General features: G+C 44.0%; 1 protein-coding gene, 1 non-coding gene and 2 pseudogenes across 4 annotated transcripts in view; 3 read left to right on the top strand and 1 right to left on the bottom strand.

Moving 5' to 3' along the window:
* Positions 1–676: 676 nt before the first annotated feature.
* On the bottom strand, positions 677–783 carry LOC120362156 (U6 spliceosomal RNA). Its single transcript, XR_005578141.1, has one exon. It is a non-coding gene; the product is annotated as a U6 spliceosomal RNA (small nuclear RNA).
* A 9446-nt stretch (positions 784–10229) lies between these two features.
* LOC101031877 (heterogeneous nuclear ribonucleoprotein R pseudogene) lies at positions 10230–12884 on the top strand (annotated as a pseudogene).
* A 4478-nt stretch (positions 12885–17362) lies between these two features.
* On the top strand, positions 17363–18989 carry LOC101051389 (all trans-polyprenyl-diphosphate synthase PDSS1 pseudogene; annotated as a pseudogene).
* Positions 18990–21848: 2859 nt separating this feature from the next.
* PPM1B (protein phosphatase, Mg2+/Mn2+ dependent 1B) overlaps positions 21849–22354 on the top strand; it is a 77738-nt gene continuing 77232 nt past the window's right edge. For 2 of the 3 annotated variants that reach the window (XM_074396683.1, XM_003926758.4), the window contains exon 1: positions 21849–22282. The gene's annotated coding sequence lies outside the window, so the exon portion shown is untranslated. The remainder of the gene's footprint in view (positions 22283–22354) is intronic. The other variant, XM_010337467.3, reaches the window with a different exon arrangement.

The following is a 22354-nucleotide window of genomic DNA, read 5'->3' on the forward strand; positions in this document are numbered from 1 at the left end:
ACACCATCCTGGCCAACATGGTGAAACCCTGTCTCTACTAAAAAATAAAAAAATCAGCTGGGCATGGTGGTTGCACGCCTGTAGTCCCAGCTACTCGGGAGGTTGAGAAAGGAGAATTGCTTGAACCCAGGAGGCGGAGATTGCAGTGAGCTGAGATTGTGCCACTGTACTCCAGCCTGGCTCCTGGTGACAGAGCAAGACTCTGTCTCAAAAAAAAAAAAAAAAAAAAAAAAAAAAAAAAAAAACAGGAAACAATTCTAAGTGTTGATCAGAATACAGGGCAGATGAAACTTTTCTTTATCAGTGGAGTGGAAGTATAAATTGATCCAACCATATTGGAAAACTGCCAGGAGTAGCTATTAAGTCTGAATTTTTGACTTAACAACTTCATTCCTAGGTATTTACTTAATAAGGCATATATGTGGTATACTAAAAGATATATTCATGAATGATCATAGCAGTATCATTCATTATAGCCCCAAACTGGAAACAATCCAAATATTTATAGATAATATAATGGATGTATCCATTGTACTGTTTTCATAAAATGCAATACTATGTAGGAATAGACATTAATGTACTGTTACCCACATAAATGCAAGCGAATCTCACTTAAATAAAAGAAGCTGAACACAAAAAATATCCAAAATGCATGATTCCATTTATTTCTTTATCTTTTTTTAATGAATGTTTCATGAATTTGCATGTCATCCTTGCACAGGGACCATGCTACTCTTCTCTGTATACATGATTCCATTTATATAAAGTTTGTAAACAGACAAATCTATGGTATTAAAAATCAAGAAAGTGAGACTGAGCATGGTGGCTCATGCCTGTGATCCCAGCACTTTGGGAGGCTGAGGCAAGCAGGTCACCTGAGGTCAGGAGTTTGAGACCAGCCTGACCAACATGGAGAAAACCCATATCTATTAAAAATACAAAATTAGCCAGGTGTGGTGGCACTTGCCTGTAATCCCAGCTACTGGGGGGCCTGGGGCAGGAGAATCGCTTGAACCCAGGAGGCAGAGATTGCAGAGATGGCACCATTACAATCCAGCCTGGGCAACAAGAGAGAAACTCCAACTTAAAAAAAAAAAAAAGGCCGGGCGCGGTGGCTCACGCCTGTAATCCCAGCACTTTGGGAGGCCGAGGTGGGTGGATCACGAGGTCAAGAGATCAAGACCATCCTGGTCAACATGGTGAAACCCCGTCTCTACTAAAAATACAAAAATTAGCTGGGCATGGTGGCATGTGCCTGTAATCCCAGCTACTCAGGAGGCTGAGGCAGGAGAATTGCCTGAACCCAGGAGGCGGAGGTTGCGGTGAGCTGAGATCGCACCATTGCACTCCAGCCTGGGTAACAAGAGCGAAACTCCATCTCAAAAAAAAAAAAAAAAAAAAAAAAAAAAAAAAAAAAAATCAAGAGGGCGATTTCCTTTGGGAAAGAGGGAGAGAATAGTTATTGGGAGGGGGCAAAAGCGGGGAGTTCTGGAGTCCCAGTCATTTCCAATTTCATGCCTTGGTGTTTACAGGGTGTGTACACTTTGTGATAATTCATTGAGCTGTATACACTTATGATTGGTGCACTTTTTGGTATCAATTTTATACTTCAATAGAAGAAAATAATTTTTTTTTTTTTTTTTTTTTTTTTTTGAGACGCAGTCTTGCTCTGTTGCCAGGCTGGAGTGCAGTGGCACGATCTCAGCTCACTGCAGCCTCCACCCACCGCCTCCTGAGTAGCTGAAACTACAGGTGTGTGCCACCACACTCGGCTAATTTTTGTATTTTTAGTGGAGGCAGGATTTCATCATGTTGACCAGGATGGTCTTGATCTCTTGACCTCATGATCCGTCCACCTCAGCCTCCCAAAGTGCTGGGATTACAGGTGTGAGCCACCATGCCCAGTCGAAAAAGTAGATTTAAAGGGAAAACAAAAACCAGAACTGTCTTAAAACCTCTGCTATACGAAGACAAAAATGAAATACGAGTACAAAAACAACACTGGTTTTGAGTCTGTGTTGTATCCTTGCTAGATTAATGATGTTAAACTTGATCAGTGTCACTGATCACTTGATCATACTTGATGTCTCTGAGCCTCAGTTTCTTCATTTATGAAGTAGGATGTTATTACAATACTTTCTTAGAGGACTATTGTGAAGGTCAAATGAGAGAATGTGTACAAATGTGCCTAAAAAACTATAACATTTGTTTTTGAGTAAGCATGCCAAAAAAAACTATAACAAACATCACATATAATACATATATTAAATGACAAAAAATTCAAGGCCATTTTTCCTTCATAATTTGTTCTCTCAAGAAATCATCTATCCCAGGCCCAGCTGCTTTCTTTTTGAGACAGGATCTTTCTGTCTGTGTTACCCAGACTAGAGTGCAGTGCTGCTATCACAGCTTACTGCAGCCTCCACCTCCTGAGCTCAAGTGATCCTTCCACCTCAGCCTTCCGAGTAGCTGGGACTGTAAGTGTACACCACCACATCTGGCTAATGATTTATTTTTTTAGAGATAGGATCTCTGCCATGGGAAGGTATGCAAAATATATATAAAAGAAAGAGATAGGATCTCCTGGCTGGGCAAGGTGGCTCACGCCTATAATCCGAGCACGTTGGGAGGCCGAGGCAGGTGGATCACGAGGTCAGGAGTTCGAGACCAGTCTGGCCAACATGGTGAAACCCCATCTCTACTAAAATACAAAAATTAGCCGGGCACAGTGGTGGGTGCCTGTAATCTCAGCTACTCAAGAGGCTGAGGCAGGAGACTTGATTCAACCTGGAAGACGAAGGTTGCAGTGAGCCAAGAATGTGCCACTGCAGTCTAGCCTGGGCGACAAAGCGAGACTCCATCTCAAAAAAAAAAAAAAAAAAAAAAAAAGAGAGAGAGAGAGAGAGAGGTAGGAACCTCCAATCTTGCCCAGGCTGGTCTTGAACTTCTGGGCTCAAGCTATCCTCTTGGGTTGGCCTTCCAAAGGGCTGGGATTATAGGCATGAGCCACTGCACCCAGCCCCTGCAGCTGCATTTTTTAAAAAGAAAATAAATAATCTAACATCCAACTAAGGATCAGGTAACAAAGGCCTCCCATACTATTTAATCTTCATGAGTCATCAACAGATGTACTATATAGCCATGCAGATATGCTAGTCTACAGATAAATTTAGAAGCTTTTCATGGCAATGAAATATTGGCATCTTGATACAACTGACTTGTCTCAATGGACAAGTGTAGGAAGACTTTTTCTTACTTTTAATTTGGATGTCTCAGTTACAACTATTTTGGTTGCAAATAATGGAAACCAACTCAAGCTAATTTAAGCAAAAAAGAATGTGGAGATATCTCACAAAACTCAAGGGCGTAAAGTAGTTGAGCTTCTGTAATCAGAAACTACTCAGCCTTAAAGAATTCAGGCAGAGCTGGCTCCCTTCTCTCAGCTCTGCTCCTTTAAGGCTCTCTGCTTCATTCTTCTCTCACAACTAACTGGCTCTCTCTCCTTCCCTGGGCACAGAATGGGGAAAGGTGGCCTGAAACCTCTCTGAGTTGACAGCCTTTCCTCTCAAAAGACCAGCTTAGCCTGATGGACATTTTCTTGGCCTCAAATCAAATTACCCAGGAAGAAACCGTTTGGCTTGGCTTAGGAAGAGTGATCACCGTGGTCTGGTCAAATGACCAGATGTACAGTGTCATTTAGTACCAATGTGTCTGTTGGAGACCCATCCCATGGGAGAGTGGGTTAAATTCTCAGAGGAAGGGAGTTATGATCTGGGAATACACCCACAAAAGTTTTTTCTCTAGATTTTAACTGTAGTAGTTGCATCAATCAAGTTGCCTGCCTTCTGTATCTTTTCTGTACTTTGAGGGTTGTTTCCACAACCCTCAGAGAGATGGCATGGCCCTTGCTATCTAGGTGACAGTTGATTGGGCCAGGGATTAATATCTAACCCATTATAGGCCAATTCTATTTTTTCTGCCAGAAATTTGGAAATGGGATGTGTACGCTGAGTCAGCTACCCATGGCTCCGAAAGTGGGAACTGGAAGGTCAGAAACCAGTCTCTTTTTCTAAAAGCTGACATAGTCTCTCTTCTCTCCATTTCTCTGTCCAGCTGCTTCTGTCTCACTATGTGGATGGAGGCTGGTTTCTCTTTTCTATCCAATCTACTTTTACTCAAGTCAGCTTGATATAGAGATTAGGTTTCCTGGGGCCATTCGGCTATTTGTCCCGTTGAGAAAGTATTTTGCAAAAAACATTAGCAATCATGTCTAATGCCTTATGCTGGTTATTCTATATTGTACTGAATGATAGTAATTAATAGCAAATAAACCATAATACAGTTGCCCAAATACGAACAAACATGTGCATATTCATGTCGCAATTGAAATTCACAAAAGTGCTTAACTTTATGATATAATCACCCCACAGTAAGTAAATAAAAATAACACTACAAAGTGATTTAAAAGAAAATTGTTTCAGTGGTTGTATACAATCTTCTAAAACACACAAAGAAATATGTCCAGGAGAAAGTAACAAAAATATACATACATTCTTTTGTGACTTGTTATTATGAAATTATTATAATTCTAGAATTGACCTATACAGTTATGAACAACGATCTTTATTTGGTGCTTTCTTGCTATAAATGGTATGAATTTAGTATTGACAAAATCTCCAAAATAGTTGTCCTTAGTGGGTAGAGACAACTATGATAGAGTTTGAAAGTTATACTCAATTTATTGTTTTTTTGTTGTTGGTGGTGGTTTTCTTTTCTTTTCTTTCTTTTCTTTTTTTTTTTTTTTTTTGAGACAGAGTCTCGCTCTGTTGCCCAGGCTGGAGTTCAGTGGCACGATATTGGCTCACTGCAACCTCTGCCTCCCAGGTTCAAGCGATTCTCATGCTTCAGCCTCCTGATTAAGTGTGCAACACCATGTCCAGTTAATATTTTTCATTTTTAGTGAAACTGGGATTTTACTATGTTGGCTAGGCTGGTTCCAAACTCCGGACCTCAGACAATCCACCTGCCTCAGCCTCCCTCCCAAAGCAATCCACAAATGCAAGCAACTGCACCTGGCCCAATTTATTGCTGAGAGTCTGTGGAGTTCCAAAATCATACAATAAAAAACAAGCTTTAGCAGATGGCTTTCTCCCTCTCTATAGCTATTTATTGGGTCAAATTTAACCTTAAAATATAGTGATGAATATAAATCCACGTAGAGAATTTTCACACCTAGTCTATACATTTTGTATCCTTTTCTAAATAGTACTCTGAAAATAATTCTTTTTTAATTTTTATTTTAGGTTTGGGGTACATATGAAGGTTTGTTACATAGCTAAAAGCATCAAAGGGATGTGTTGTACATAGGTATTAGGTACATAATGTACCTAAGTACATAGGTACATTATTGTCACCTAGGTATTAAGCCCAATACTCAATAGTTATCTTTTCTGAAGAATTTTCTTTTGAGATAGTATTATGCTCTGTAACCCAGACTAGAGTGCAGTGGTACAACCATAGTTCACTGTAACCTCAAACTCCCAGACTCAAGCAATCCTCCTGCCTGAGCCTCCAGAGTGGTTGTGACCACAGGTGCGCATCACCATACTTGGGTGATTTTTAAATTTTTTGTAGAGACTGGGTCTCATTATGTTGCCTAGGGTGGTCTCAAACTCTTGGGCTCAAGTGATCCCCCCTCCTTGGCCTCTAAAAGGACTAGGATTATAGGTATGAGCCACCATGCCCAGCCTGAAAAGAATTCTTCTTTTTTTTTTTTTGAAATGGAGTTTCACTCTTGTCACCCAGGCTGGAGTGCAGTGGCACGACCTTGGCTCACTGCAACCTCCACCTCCCAGGTTCAAGCGATTCTCCTGCCTAAGCCTCTCCAGTAGCTTGGATTACAGGAGCACACCACCATGCCCAGCTAATTTTTGTATTTTTTGGTAGAGATGGGGTTTTACCATCTTGGCCAGGCTAGTCTTGAACTCCTGACCTCAGGTGATCCGACCACCTCGGCCTCCCAAAGCTGGGATTATAGACATGAGCCACCACACCTGGCCAATAATTATTCTTTTAATCTTTAATGTCTTATGTTATCTTTCCACTTCAAAGATAATGAGGGCTATTTCAGGACATTAGCTGTACTTTTGTTTGTTTGTTTGTTTTGCCATTAACAGTAATTGTGTTAGTGGAGAGAAAAAAAATGTTGGAAGGAAACATTGGCAAAACTGGCTAGATATGGGGAATTATAAATGAGGCTGAATGGGGAAATTGTTATGTATTGACAGAGGTAATAAACTCAAGTGAAATTTGGGAAGAAACAATTTGATTTGGGGTATATCAGTCAGGATGCTTTTGGTTGCAAGTAACAGAAAATTCAACCAAAAGGCCAGGCGTGGGCAGGGCACAGTGGCTCATGCCTGTAATTTCAGCACTTTGGGAGGCCAAGATGGGCGGATCACCTGAGGTCAGGAGTTCGAGACCAACCTGGCCAACATGGTGAAACCCCATCTCTACAAACAAACAAACAAACAAAAAGTCCAGGAGTGGTGGCTCACACCTGTAATCCCAGCACTCTGGGAGGCTGAGGTGAGCCGAACACTTGAGGTCAAGAGTTCAAGACCAGCCTGGCCAACATGATGCAACCCATCTCTACTGAAAATACAAAAATTAGCTGGGCATGGTGGCAGGTGCTTGTGGTCCCAGCTACTCAGGATCATGAAACAGAATCGCTTGAACTCAGGAGGTGAAGGTTATAGTGAGTGGAGATCATGCCACTGAACTCCAGCCTGGGCAACGGAGGGAGACCTGTCTCAAAAAAAAAAAAAAAGGGAGGCCGAGGCGGGTGGATCACAAGGTCAAGAGATCGAGACCATCCTGGTTAACATGGTGAAACCCCGTCTCTACTAAAAAATGCAAAAAATTAGCTGGGCATCTTGGTGCATGCCTGTAGTCCCAGCTACTCGGGAGGCTGAGGCAGGAGAATTGCCTGAGCCCAGGAGGCGGAGGTTGCGGTGAGCCGAGATCGTGCCATTGCACTCCAGCCTGGGTAACAAGAGCGAAACTCCATCTCAAAAAAAAAAAAAATTCAACCAAAAGAGGCACATATAATAAGGAAAATTACTATCACACTTAAAAAGAAATTGAAGAGTAAAGTGGTTCCAAGGTTGTTAATTAAATAGCTTGACAATATCATCAATGGTTAAGGTCCTTTCCACGTTTTCACTCTTTCATGCATAGTGACTTGCTTCTTGTCCTCTAGTTTGGTCCCTTCATGGTCACAATGGCTGTCATAGCTCCAAGCATCACATCCTTACAAAATAATAATAATAGAGCTAAAAATTGCATAGTACTTTTGATAGACAAATGACTGCTCTACATACTTCACATATATTTATTCTTTTGGTCCTCACAGCAACCCTATGAGTTGATTGTATTATCCCCATTTTACAGATGAGGAAACCAAGATAGAGGGATATTAAGTAATTTACCCAGAGTCACTAGGTAGTAAGTGGCATAACTGAGATACACTGCAGGAATCTGAGTTCAAGAAAAGAAGAGTGAGTATCTTTTCTCATGGTCCTTATAAGAGTAAGGAACTATTCAGGATACTCCACCTCTAGCATATTTCCTGTCAAATGTCATTAGCCTGACTTGCCTCACAGGCACGTTCCTAAACCAATCATCCGAAAGGGGGAATGATGTTATCATAGATAGCTTAGACTAATTAAGATTAATCTCTGGGGCTGGGGAGCAGCTCAGTCTCACCCAAAACATTCCTCAGTTAAGTGAGGTTCTATGGCAGGATACAGGATTGAGTTAGGGAGGCTGCCAGGAAGGCAACCAATAACGTCTACCACAGAGAGAAGTGCCATGGGATGTTGAAATAGACAAATCTGGTCTACCACAGAGAGAAGTGCCATGGGACGTTGAAACAGACAAATCTGGTAGGTAGCTGAGGATACATCAAGATGATGGGGCTGGTGCTCCACACTTGAGGCTCAGATGCGTTGAGACAGTAGTTGAAGTCTTGAGAGTGGGACACATTTTCAAGGAAGATGATATCAAAATCAGCAGGCTAAAAACTGAACCTTACAAATTTGGTGGGAGGAGCTGGGCGCAGTGGCTCAGGCCTGTAATCCCAGCACTTTGGGAGGCCAAGGAGGGCAGATGACCTGAGGTCAGAAGTTCGAGACCAGCCTGACCAATGTGGAGAAACCCTGTCTCTAGTAAAAAATACAAAATTATCCCAGCATAGTGGTGGATGCCTATAATCCCAGCTACTCAGGAGGCTGAGACAGGAGAATCCCTTGAATCCAGGAGGTGGAGGTTGTGGTGAGCCAAGATCACACCACTGCACTCCAGCCTAGGCAGCAAGAGTGAAACTCTCAAAAAAAAAAAAAAAAAAAAAAATTTGATGGGAGGGATGGTTGAAGCAATACAGCAAAATGTTCCAAATTGTTTAAGCTATGTGATAGGGTATATTATATAATTACTCTCTTTAGTTTTACGTGTGTCTGAAATTCAGAATAAAACATTTTGAAAGCAAAACAAAACAAAACAAAATCAATCCCAAAGCCTTTGCAAACTCTCTTGTAATTTAACCCTTGTATAAGGTTTATATCTACCCCCACATTTTTGGACAAGTTCTGGCCCCAGGCAGGGAGAAAATAAGAAGTCTTAGTGTGCCCTATCACTGGTTCATTTTCCAGCCATTTCTGCTGCTGGTTGGTTCTGGTAACTCAGCTGGGAGTCTCTTGGCATCCTCTCCTGTAAACTTTTTTTTTTTTTTTTTTTTTTTTTTTGTGACGAAGTCCCTCTCTGTTGCCCATACTGGAATGCCGTGCATGCTGGAGTGCAGTGGCGTGATCTCAGCTCACTGCAACCTCTGCTTCCCAGGTTCAAGCGATTCTCCTGCCTCAGCCTTCCGAGCAGCTTCAACTACAGGCGCGTGCCACCAAACTCAGCTAATTTTTTTGTATTTTAGTAGAGACGGGGTTTCACCATATTGGCCAGGATGATCTCAATCACCTGACCTTGTGATCTACCCTTCCTTGGCCTCCCAAAGTGCTGGGATTACAGGCGTTAGACATTGCACTTGGCCTTTTTTTTTTTTTTTTTTTTTTTTTTTTTTGAGACACAGTCTTGCTCTGCAGTCTTCCTCTGCTGCCTGGGCTAGAGTATAAAGGCGCGATCTTGTCTTGGCTTACTGCAACCTCTGCCTCCTGGTTCAAAGAGTTTTGCCTCAGCCTCCCAAGTAGCTGGGGCTACAGGCTCTGGCCTCCACGCCCAGCTAATTTTTGTATTTTTAGTAGAGACAGAATTTCACCATATTGGCCAGACTGATCTAGAACTCCTGACCTCGTGATCTGCCCACTTCAGCCTCCCAAAGTGCTGAGATTGCAGGCGTGAGCCACCACACCTAGCCCCTATAACCATTTCTATCTGGCCTCAGAGCCTGAACTTTTCAACCCTGATCTCCAATTTTCCCATAGCCAGGTCCTGATAAGATATCTGCCTCCAGACCAGTTATCTAATTGCGAGGATCTCTGCTTACTTGCCAGAATTAGGCTTCTAGGTAAAGGACATTAAATATGGGCCTTAATATGAAACCTTTTAAATTAATTGTATTGAAGTCCTGTATATCTCTTTCACCATGAATTTTCCATTTGCAGGTTTTCCTACAGCTATATGCCTGCATGCTTGTTCTTAGAATAATCAACTTGTGAATTTACTCCTATGTTCATCTCCTTGATGTCGGTTCCAATCTGAGGCTGCTGAGATTCTTAAGGTCAGCATTCGAGCCCAGTTTCACTAGCAGGAGAAGAAGAGCTTTCAGACAAGTCAACAGGAAGAGTTGCTGCAGATGTGGAAGGAACATAAGGGAAAAGTAGTGCAACGTTTCCTTTAGGTTTTTGAAGCATGAGCAAACCACCATATTGCATGAGCAAATGGCAATGCTACAAAAAAGCAAAAGATGAAGAGTTGGCTGAAATGTATAGTTTATTGTAAAAAGAAAATAAAATACAACACAGTGAATGAATAATGTAAATGTATTTGGGCATAAATGCTAAACTGCTTACACAAATGGCTGTTATTAGAGTTTTCCACAGCCAAGCATATTTAAACATTTAGTAGTTTTGCATTAGTAATTTATGGTTGAGCTCCATGTGAATAGTTTTTCTGATACCACCCCGTGTTATAAGCATAATCTCAATCATCTCATGAGCATGACACTCACTTTAAAACACAAAGGAGGATCTGGTTCTGAGGAAGCCAGTTCTGGCCTCCTCGCCTGTGTGGATTGCATGTAAGATGGTGATAGCTTGATCAACTTCCTCTCTAAGGAGGAAGTAGGACTGGGGGACAGGCCCAGGCTCAAGGTCATAGCACTGAGAAAAGGGAAAATGTCCAGCAAACTACTTAAAATCCTCCAAATGCAATTCAAGAAATACTTACCAAGCATCGATGGTGTATAGTATACAGAAAAAGAAACGATGCCCTTGCTGAATTGGAGGTTATGGTCCACAGCAGGGATACTACCTCTTCCATGCCTGTTTTTGCAGGAAGCAAAGGGTCCCTTTGGTGAATCCTGTATAGTTCTTCTCAGAATAACATTTAAAAATACGCAAAGCTTGGTCTCTGTCCATGAGGCAGGGAGGGGGTGGCGTGCACGCCATTTCTAGTCGTTTTCTTTTTCTTTTTTTTTTGAAATGGAGTTTCACTCTTGTTACCCAGGCTGGAGTGCAATGGCGCGATCTCAGCTCACTGCAACCTCTGCCTCCTGGGTTCAGGCAATTCTCCTGCCTCAGCCTCCTGAGTAGCTGGGATTACAGGCAGGTGCCACCATGCCCAGCTAATGTTTTGTATTTTTAGTAGAGACGGGGTTTCACCATGTTGACCAGCATGGTCTTGATCTCTTGACCTCGTGATCCACCTGCCTCGGCCTCCCAAAGTGCTGAGATTACAGGCTTGAGCCACCGTGCCCAGCTTCTAGTCATTTTCAAAGCGCCTCACGCTGATTCCCACAGGCCTGGCCACCAGCCCCCACTCTGTCCTGGATTGGTAGCTTATGTCAGTCTTGATGAAAGAGCAATTGATGCTCTCAGGGAATTTAATGAAAAGGAGCTCTGTCTGTACTACAGCAGTTTAAAGAACGTGACTTATCACACGTTCAGAGCAAAAGTGCATTTTTATGTGGAGTTACGAAGACCTACAGGTAGAGAGAGAAACAGGGGAACAAGGTGCAAGAGTCCAAAAAGGGACTTGATGAAGCGAAGATCAAGGCCTTGCTTGAGAGAACTGGGTATACTCTGGATGTAACCACAGGACAGGTGTTCCTCCCTCAGACAGTGTGTACTCTGGTGTGCAGCCAGGAATTGGAACAGAAGTGTTTGTAGGTAAAATACCGTGAGATTTATATGAGAATGAGTTGGTGCCCCTTTTTGAGAAGTCTGGACCCATTTGGGATGTACGTCTTATGATGGATCCACTGTCCGGTCAGAATAGAGGGTATGTATTTATCTCCTTCTGTGGAAAGGAAGCTGCACAGGAGGCTGTGAAACTGTGTGACAGCTATGAAATTCGCCTTGGTAAACACCTTGGAGTATGCATTTCTGTGGCAAACAACAGACTTTTTGTTGGATCCATTCCGAAGAATAAGACTCAAGAAAATATTCTGGAAGAATTCAGTAAAGTCACAGAGGGTTTGGTGGACATTATTCTCTATCATCAACCCGATGATGAAAAGAGGAGTTGGGGGTTCTACTTCCTTGAATATGAGGATCAAAGTCAGCAGCACAAGCCAGACGCCGGCCGATAAGTGGAAAAGTAAAAGTATGAGGTAATGTAGTTACAGTTGAATGGGCTAACTCTGCGGAAGAACCAGATCCAGAAGTCATGGCTAAGGTAAAAGTTTTGTGAGAAATTTGGCACTACAAGGACAGAAGAAATATTGGAAAAGTCATTTTCTGAATTTGGAAGACTTGAAAGAGTGAAGAAGTTGAAAGATTACGCATTTGTTCATTTTGAAGACAGAGGAGTGGCCATTAAGGCTATGAATGACATGAATGGCAAAGAAATAGAAAGGGAAGAAATTGAAATAGTCTTAGCCAAGCCACCAGACAAGAAAAGGAAAGATTGCCAAGCTGCTAGACAGGTCTCCAGGAGCACTGCCTATGAAGACTATTGCTACCACCCACCTCCTCGAATGCCACCTCCAATTAGAGGTCAGGGTCGTGGTGGGGGGGGAGGTAGATATGGCTACCCTCCAGATTACTATGGCTATGAAGATTACTATGATGATTACTGTGGTTATGATTATCACGACTATTGTGGAGGCTATGAAGATCCTTACTACCTCTATGATGATGGCTATGCAGTAAGAGGAAGAGGAGGAGGAAGGGGAGGGCGAGGTGCTCCACCACCACCAAGGGGGAGGGGAGCACCACCTCTGAGAGAGAGAGCTGGCTATTCACAGAGGAGGGCAGCTTTGGGACCACCAAGAGGCTCTAGGGGTGGCAGAGGCAGTCCTGCACAACAGCAGAGAGGTCGTTGTTCCCATGGATCTCAGGGCAATCGTGTGGGCAATGCAATGTAGGAGGCAAGAGAAAGGCAGATGGGTACAACCAACTTGATTCCAACAACCAACAGAACTAGGGTTCCCAACCCATCACTCAGCAGCCGCTTCAGTAAAGTATTGACTATTCTAGTAACTATGGTTACAATAATGACAACCGCGAATTTTATCAGGATGCTTATGGGCAACAGTGGAAGTAGACAAGTAAGGGCTTGAAAATGACACTGGCAAGATACGATTGGCTCTAGATCTACGTTCTTTAAAAAAAAAAAAAAATTGGCTTAACTATTTCCTCTTTAAGTAGCAATTTGCTCCCATTTGTATTGGGCTGAAGAAATCACTATTGTGTATATACTCAAGTCTTTATTTTTCTTCTTTTCATAAATGCTCTGGGACATTACTGTGCTTGCAGAGTTCCCTTATTTTGGGGATTACAATGCTTTTATCGTTTCAGGCTTCATTTTAGCCTCAAAACAAGCTGGGCACACTGTTAAATCATGATTTTGCAGAACCTTTGGTTTAGGACAGTTTCATTTTTTTGGTTTTGGAATAGATTACCTAGGAGTATGGAGTATGCTATAAATAAAAACACAAGCTAGTGCTTTGTCTTAGCAGTTTTAAGAAATTAAAGCAAATAAATTTAAGTTTTCTTATATTGAAAATAACCTATAATTGTATGTTTGCATTCCTAGAAGTAGGGTAACTGTGTTTTTAAATTGTTGTTAACTTCACGCCTTTTTGAAATCTGCCCTACAAAATTTGTTTGGATTAAACGTAAAAAGCCGTGACAATTTGTTCTGTGAGGTGATTGTATTTCCAATTTCTTGTTCATGTAAGATTTCTTTTTTTTTTTTTTTGAGACAGAGTTTCGCTCTTGTTACCCAGGCTGGAGTGCAATGTCATGATCTCGGCTCACCGCAACCTCCGCCTCCTGGGTTCAGGCAATTCTTCTGCCTCAGCCTCCTGAGTAGCTGGGATTATAGGCATGCGCCACCATGCCCAGCTAATTTTTTGTATTTTTAGTAGAGACAGGGTTTCACCATGTTGACCAGGATGGTCTCAATCTCTTGACCTCGTGATCCACCCGCCTCGGCCTCCCAAAGTGCTGGGATTACAGGCTTGAGCCACCACGCCCGGCCCATGTAAGATTTCAATAAAACTAAAATATCTATTCAAAAACAAAATTTAAAAATACATAAATCTCATAGGGTTACAAAGGAAAACCAATTCAATTGTAATTAAAGACAGAGTTATCAAACTATTAAATAAATTTGTGATATGCTTTTTAATTTTTTTTAGACTGAGTCTCACTCTGTCCCCAGGCTGGAGTGTAATGGTGTGGTCTTAGCTCACTGCAACCTCCACCTCCCAGGTTCAAGCGGTTCTCCCGCCTCAGCCTCTGGAGTAGCTGGGACTATAGGCACGAGCCACCACTCCCAGCTAATTTTTGTATTTTTAGTAGAGACGGGGTTTCACTATGTTGGTCAGGATGATCTCGAGCTCCTGACCTCATGATCTGCCTGCCTTGGCCTCCCAAACTGCTGGCATTACAAGCATGAGCTACCACGCCTGGCCTATGCTTCTTTATTAATGCATGAAATAACAAGATCTAGCGGTAAGTATAATAATTATAATAATTTCCAAAAAATGGTGAGTGTAATACTTATAATAATTTCAAAAAATTGATGAGTATAAATGACATCTAGAGAGACTGTGATGCTTGGTAAAGACTGGGAATCTCTGCTCTAAGCAACCCATGACCTCACAGTTCCCTAATTTTTTGGCCTCCCTTGCAGCTACAGGGGATGTGTGATTTCCTCACCCCTGCCATCTTGAACTTGGACATCTCATATAAAGCTTCACTACCTATACTGAAAACTTGAGGCGACAAGATAATTGGAAAAGCACTGATCCCGACATTACTGCCTACCTCTCGACACCTTGTTTTGTGAGAAAATGCCACTTCCACTCTCCAGTGATTTCTGAAACCACTGCTTAGGTTTTCTGTTAGTCATAGCCAAACATATTTCTAATTAATCCAACATGGTTTTAAAAAGACTTTTCTCATAATGGTAAGAATTTTAAACACTATTGAAATATATGTTAACAAATATGGCACAAAGGACACAACTCATGGATTTTTAAGGTAATTTTTCAGTTTGTGTGGCTCACTTCTTGCTAAATCCCCAGATATGTTGGGATAAAACTCTGCAGTCCTAAGGGGTCCTCCTCTGGATATGTTTGAGAAGCACTTTTAAGAGAAACTAGGCTGTGGTTTTCTGAAAGCCAGTGTTGAACGTTTCTTTTTTTTCTTTTTTCTTTTTTCTTAGATCTGATGGTTTTATAGAACATTTCTTAAAAAATAGTAATAGTCAATTATTTTCAAAGGCAGCCCCCATCACCTATCTGATTCACAGTGGGTGCTTACTTAATAAATATTTGTAAGTGGAACTGGTTAATTTTTTTAAATGAAGAAAACAGGTTTATTAGTGGAACATTTCCAGTGGTTAAGAAGAGAGTGGACCAATCCACTCAAATCAAGTTACTTGAAGTTTGACATCAAAGCTCTTTGTCAGAAGGAGCACAGTGATCTACATGTAACAGATGTGTAAATACGCTGAATGAATCAATGACACTTATTTTATGTGATGTATAAAGATTCAGATTCCAACTATGATAGTCACTGTATTAGGTGCAATTATGCATCATAATCTATATATGTGTATTTATATACATATATATATATGTATATATATATATATTTGAGACAGGGTCTTGCTCTGTCGTCCAGGCTGGAGTGTAGTGGCACAATCTTGGTTCACTGCAACCTCTGCCTCCCGGGTTCAAGCAGTTCTCCTGCCTCAGCCTCCCAAGTAGCTGGGATTACAGGTGCATGCCACCACACCTGGCTAATTTTTGTATTTTTAATAGAGACGAGGTTTTACCATGTTGGCCAGTCTGGTCATGACCTCAAGTGATCTGCCTGCCTTCACCTCCCAAAGTGTTGGGATTACAGGCGTGAGCCACTGCACCCAGCCCATTGAAATTTTTTAAATTAAAATTTTTTGAAGCCAGACGTGGTGGCTCACACCTGTAATCCTAGCACTTTGGGAAGCTGAGGTTGAGGGATCACAAGGTTAAGAGATCGAGACCATCCTGGCCAACATGGTGAAACCCCATGTCCACTAAAAATGTAAAAATTAGCTGGGTGTGGTGGTGCAAGCCTGTAGTCTAAGCTGCTCGGGAGGATGAGGCAGGAGAATCGCTTGAACCTGGGAGGCAGAGGTGGCAGTGAGCCGAGACCACTCCGCTGTACTCCAGCTTGGCGACAGAGTAAGACTCCATCTAAAAAAATAAAAAATAAAAAAATTTTTTTGAGACAGGATCTTGCTCTGTTGCCCAGGGTAGAGTATAGCAGCATGATCATAGCTTATTGCAGCCTCTAACTCATGGGCTCAAGTGATCCTCCCATTTCAGCCTTCCAAGTGGCTGGGACTTCAGGTGTGAGCCACTGTGTCCAGCTGTCCTTTTAATAATATACATATATAGAGATGGAATCTCAATATGTTGGCCAGGCTGGCCTCAACCTCTTGTCCCCAAGAAATCTTCCCTTCTTGGCCTTCTAAAGTGCTGGGATTATATGCGTGAGCCACCATGTCCAGCCCATATCCTATTTAATCTTTGAAATAATTGTGCTAAGTGGGTAGCCCTAGATTACCTGTCACCAAGTATGGGCCTTGAGCGTCAGCAAAACTAGGTCACCCTAATTTGTAAAGAGAAAATGGCTATCTGATATCTTACTTAAAAAAAGAATATTAGCCGAGCGCGGTGGCTCAAGCCTGTAATCCCAGCACTTTGGGAGGCCGAGGCAGGTGGATCACAAGGTCGAGAGATCGAGACCATCCTGGTCAACATGGTGAAACCCTGTCTCTACTAAAAATACAAAAAATTAGCTGGGCATGGTGGCATGTGCCTGTAATCCCAGCTACTCAGGAGGCTGAGGCAGGAGAATTGCCTGAACCCAGGAGGCGGAGGTTGCGGTGAGCTGAGATCGAGCCATTGCACTCCAGCCTGGGTAACAAGAGCGAAAACTCCGTCTTTAAAAAAAAAAAAAAAAAAGAATATCAGAATATTACAGACAACAGGAAAAATAACAACTTTTTCTACATTACATTTAATATTGTTTTCATTTAAAACTATATATTGGGGCGTGATCTGCATTACTAAGAGCTTCTAAAGCTCTTCATGTGGCCCTGGAGAAAGATGTTATGATTCCCATTTTGCAGAACAAACCAAGGCTCAGAGAGCTTAGTTACCAGCTCAAGTCACACAGCTAGTTAGTAGCAGAGCCCATTACGATGGTGCTCAGGGTTTACAACGCATTATGTTTATGATGGTAAAAACCAGTTTTCAAAGTTGAGAATCTTGTTGGGCTTTCTTTAATGGTTTAATGTTTTAAGCAAATAAATGATACAACAAAGTTAACCTACATACCTATTCTGGGGTGTCTCCATACTTTTTCGCTCTTAGTGATTGAAAGTATGAATGATATGGAATTATTAGCCTAACTAAATGACTGAGCTTTGTATTTGTTTTTGGGTCAACCAAGGGATAGTGAAAAGGAAGTCAAGGAAGCCAGGAAACTGCTCTCATGCCTTTCTGTGGTTTCTTGTATTCACAGGACAAGTGTCCCTAAGTGTCTTCAGTGTTTTATCCTTTGCATGGTTCCCATTTTAGAAGCTGAGGTCTCAGACTCCCTTCTGCTTATATAAGGAGTGTCAGACGATGGAGTGTGATTTAAGAAAATTTTTTCTGTAAGTCACTTCAGTAGTACTTCTGCAGACTATATGACCTCACGCTGATGATAAAGGGCAGGGCAGAAAGGTGAGATATATGTATGTTCTCCCGACATGCAAAAGTGAGGAAATTAATTTACTTTACATCTGCCTCCATTATCCTTTCCCAGGGAGTCTCAAACACTGATGCGCATAAAAATCAGCTGGGGGCCGGCGCGGTGGTTCAGGCCTATAATCCCGGCGCTTTGGGAGGCCGTGGCAGGCAGATCACTTGCGGTCAGGAGTACGTGACCAGCCTGGCCAACATGGTGAAACCACATCTCTACTAAAAATACAAACATTAGCCAGGCGTGGTGGCAGGCGCTACTCAGGAGGCTGAGGCGGGAGAATCTCTTGAACCAGGAGGCGGAGGTTGCAGTGAGCCGAGATTGCACCACTGCACTCTAGCCTGGGTGACAGAACGAGATTCCGTCTCAAAAAAATAAAAAAATAAAAAAATAGCCGGGCGCGGTGGCTCAAGCCTGTAATCCCAGCACTTTGGGAGGCTGAGGCGGGTGGATCACAACGTCGAGAGATCGATACCATCCTGGTCAACATGGTGAAACCCCGTCTCTACTAAAAATACAAAAAATTAGCTGGGCATGGTGGCACGTGCCTGTAATCCCAGCTACTCAGGAGGCTGAGGCAGGAGAATTGCCTGAACCCAGGAGGCGGAGGTTGCGGTGAGCCGAGATCGCGCCATTGCACTCCAGCCTGGGTAACAAGAGCGAAACTCCGTCTCAAAAAAAAAAAATAAAATAAAATAAAATAAAAAAATTTAAAAATAAATAAATAAATAATCTGGGGAGCTATTTTAAAATTCACCTTTCGAGCTTTGTCCCCAGAGTCCCTGATTTGTAGGCCTGAGTGGACCGTGGCCTCCCGCAGGTGGCGGTGGACGCACGGCTGCTCCTGATGGCAGACGGCACAGAGCCCCGCGCCCGGCTCCCCCGGCCTTACCGGGCCGCCCGGGTGGCTCGCCGCTGCCAACGCAGGCGCGCAGGCTCAGGCCGAAAGGACTTGACTTGTCTCAGACACTCTATTTTAATCCTGTGAAGCACTTAACATCTGCCTGTCCAAATGTATATAGTAGATCATGGTTTCATCACCCCCAACCCAGACAGTAAAACACACAGTGGTGAGAAATAGGCCGATCCTTTCAAACTCAATTGGAGAGACTTGAAAGGTCTGCATAAGGACATTGGAAAGGAACTGCTCATATCAACAACAAAACTTAAGGAAATGTCTGAGTACTTCTTTGATGGAAAGGAAAAGCCTTTCGACCAATTATTGTGCTAATGGCCCGAGCATGTAATATTAGTCATAACAACTCCCAATCCGAAATCCAGTTTTCACAAGCTGATTGCTGAGAAGGTTCTAGGCGGTGTCTGTTAAAACGCATTGCTTTCCGTTAATTAGACATGTGCAAATCAGCCAGCGTGCCATAGCCTTAATTGCAGAAATGATCTACACTGCTAGTCTGGTTCACGATAATGTATATTGACGATGCAAGTTCTCGAAGAGGAAAACACACAGTTAATAAGATCTGGAGTGAAAAGAAGGTTTTTTTTTTTTAGACTGAGTTTGCCTCTCGTTGCCCAGGCTGGGGTGCAATGGTGCGATGTTGCCTCACCGCAATCTCTTTCTCCCGGGTTCAAGTGATTCTCCTGCCTCAGCCTCCTGAGTAGCTGGGATTACAGGCATGGCGCCACCATATCTGGCTAATTTTTGTTGTTGTTGTTCAAACGGAGTCTCGCTCTGTCGTCCCAGCTGGAGTGCAATGGCAAGCTCTCGGCTCACCGCAACTTCCACCTCCCAGGTTCGAGCAATTCTCCTGCCTCAGCCTCCCAAGTAGCTGGGATTACAGATGCGCGCCACCATGCCTGGCTAATTTTTGTATTTTTAAGTAGAGACCGGGTTTCACCATGTTGGTCAGGCTGGTCTCAACTCCTGACCTCGTGATCCGCCTGCCTCAGACTCCCAAAGTGCTGGGATTACAGACGTGAGCCACCGTGGCCGGCTTAATTTTGTATTTTTAGTAGACAGTTTCTCCATGTTGGTCAGGCTAGTCTTGAACTCCTGACCTCAGGTGATCCGTCCACCTCAGCCTCCCAAGGTGTTGGAATTACACGTGTGCGCCACTGCGCGCGGCAGGTTTAAAAAAAATCTCTCTTACTGAATCACATGCTTTTTGGACTGTATTTTTAAGATTTATCTGATTACAAAGTAAAATATGCTTGCAAAAAAAAACAAACAAAAACAAAAAAAAAACAGAAACAAAAAACACCACACCTGAATTGCAAGTAAGTCTTTGTTTCTGCCGTTTTATTGATTTTTTTTTTTTTATGGCATGGGCAATTATCCTATTACCCTTTTAATTTTATTTTTTCTTTCTTTCTTTCTTTCTTTTTTTTTTCAGACGGAGTTTCGCTCTTGTTACCCAGGCTGGAGTGCAATGGCGCGATCTCGGCTCACCGCAACCTCCGCCTCCTGGGTTCAAGCAATTCTCCTGCCTCAGCCTCCTGAGTAGCTGGGATTACAGGCACGTGCCACCATGCCCAGCGAATTTTTTGTATTTTTATTAGAGACGGGGTTTCACCATGTTGACCAGGATGGTCTCGATCTCTCGACCTCGTGATCCACCCGCCTCGGCCTCTCAAAGTGCTGGGATTACAGGCTTGAGCCACTGCACCCGGCCCTAATTTTTTTTTTAATTTGCCCTTTTCTACAAAATATTAACAACCCCTAACCTGAATAGTACTCTGTTGGGTCTAAGCTTAAATTGTCTGCCCAAAGTAATTTGCAACAAAGTAGGAATTAGGTTTCAGTACTCTTTTAGGATATTCGGATTAAAAAATAAAATCTATCCTAAGGTAAGTATTAGAATACCTCTATTACATTTTACTTTTGTTTCTCGTTTAGAGAACTAACATGGCAGCATCGTCGTCTACTTTTATAGCTGGAGGAGTCATGCCCACTTTCCTCATCGGCTGGTTAAACCTCTCTCATTCATTCTTGACTCATCCTGTGTCTTTGTGAAGCCTTTCTTGGTAAACCTATCCACAAGGAAGACCCTTCATCATCACTAGCCCTTGCGCATGTTTCAATTATAGCACCTATCACCTTATACCGCGATTGCCTAATTTATTTTTGTATCGTGCCTGGCAAACAGTAGGCGCTCAATAACTGCGGAATGAACAAGTCCACTGTCAAGAGACTAGGCCGGGAGTTTTAAAAATCAATGTGACTGAGAAACAAAATACGGGAATGTCAAGGGCTGGTATAAAAATAATCTCTAATAGCACAGAATCCTCCTGAAGGGAACACCTGTCCCACTTTCTCACGTTGCTTTCCAGGCTCTTCCGACACCTCAATTTCCCGCCCACTCTCCTCCCTCCCGGGGACAGGTCAGGCAGGTATCCCAGCTCGGCGGCTCTGATAGGTCGGCGATGATTTCATTGTTAGGGAACATCCGGGCCTTTCCCCTCCCTGCAACACCTCCCCAGAGCCCTGCCTTCCCAGTTTCCCACTCCCGCGTGCGCCCCACCCGCGGCTGAAGCAAAACAACCGTCCCTCCCCGGCCCGCTTCTTGTCCTCGTCTGAGCCACCCTTTCTCGTCACTACGCAGAAGAGAGGCGTTCAGATCCTCCAATGAGGGCCTAGGAGGACTTTCTTAGCCAATCAGTTAGCTAGGCCCCTGCAATTCCGGGTGGGACCAGGCGTCCACACCTATAGCTGGACTGCTGCTTGGTCTCTTATGGCGCTTGTTTTACGCATGGCTTAGAGGTCAACTACAAGGGGTCACGTTCCTCACAGAACGGAAAGGATCCGTACAGACTCTCTGGGTTTGACCGTTTTCTAAGACGAACCAATCGCTTTCCAGATATTTCCCCGCCTTTTGCGCCTTCATTTGAAAAAAGCCGGTGTGACGGACTTGGAAATTGGCTCAGTGACTGACACGCAGAGAAAGCCAGTGACTGGGGGTTCGAATCACGATTTGGACCAATAAAAAAAGGCGACCGCTGGGGCCTGCGCTTTGCTAGGAGGGGCGCAGGTGGGCGTTATTTGATTGACGGAGGGCTCTACTTATGACTGGTAGCGGGGGCTGGTCCGTGACGTCCGGGAGGTAGGACTTAGCGGAGGCGGGGCCGAATGAAGTAAATGGTAATGAAGGGTTGGGTCCACTTAGTGGGCGGTGTTTGATGGACAGTTGATCTTGCCAATTGAAAGTGGCCACTGATGCCCAATGGGAAATTAGAAACTCAGAGGCGGGGCAGGATGGGCGGGGTAAACTAAGTACCGAGGTGAGGAGGGAGCCGTGCTGGGCGGGAGAGCAGTGATTGACAAGGCTCCCAGCAAACTGGGAGCCGCGAGAGGGCGCGCGGCATCCCAGTGGGTGGGAGCTGGAGGCGGGGCTCCCTGAGGGGCGGGGAAGGACTAGGGTGCAGGGAGGGGGTTGCAGAAGGAGCCGAGCCGCTGCTGCTCAATGGCGGAAAAGCCGCTGGTGCTCTGACTGCCTGGTTCCCCTGGCAGTTGCGGGGGAGTTTCCTGCCGGCGCGGCTGGAGTCTCTGATTCTCAGGGTTTGGTCGTTGGAAGATGCTCCAGAGAGACGAGGCTGCGGCGGAGGAGGTGGCGGTGGCCGAATCGGCAACGGCGCTAGGGTGGAGAGAAGGCGGCGGCGGCGGCGTGAGGGGCCCGGCGGTGTAAGCAGCCCCGGAGGCGGCGGAGGCGGTGGTCGAGACTCCGAGGGGGAAGCGGCAGCTGAGGCAGGGTCGCCCCTCCGTTGGAAACTTGGGCTGAGTACCGCGGGGGGCTCCGCATTGGGCGCAGGCGAGGCGCCCTAGATCAGTCCTCCCTCCTTTGCCTCAGGTAAGGCCGCCCGTCGCCCCGCCGGAGGGGAAGCGGCTGAGGCCCCGGGCCCCGGGCCGGTTTTCGCGGGGC

Source organism: Saimiri boliviensis, chromosome 1, assembly GCF_048565385.1.
Source record: "Saimiri boliviensis isolate mSaiBol1 chromosome 1, mSaiBol1.pri, whole genome shotgun sequence".
NCBI classification, from domain to species: domain Eukaryota; kingdom Metazoa; phylum Chordata; class Mammalia; order Primates; family Cebidae; genus Saimiri; species Saimiri boliviensis.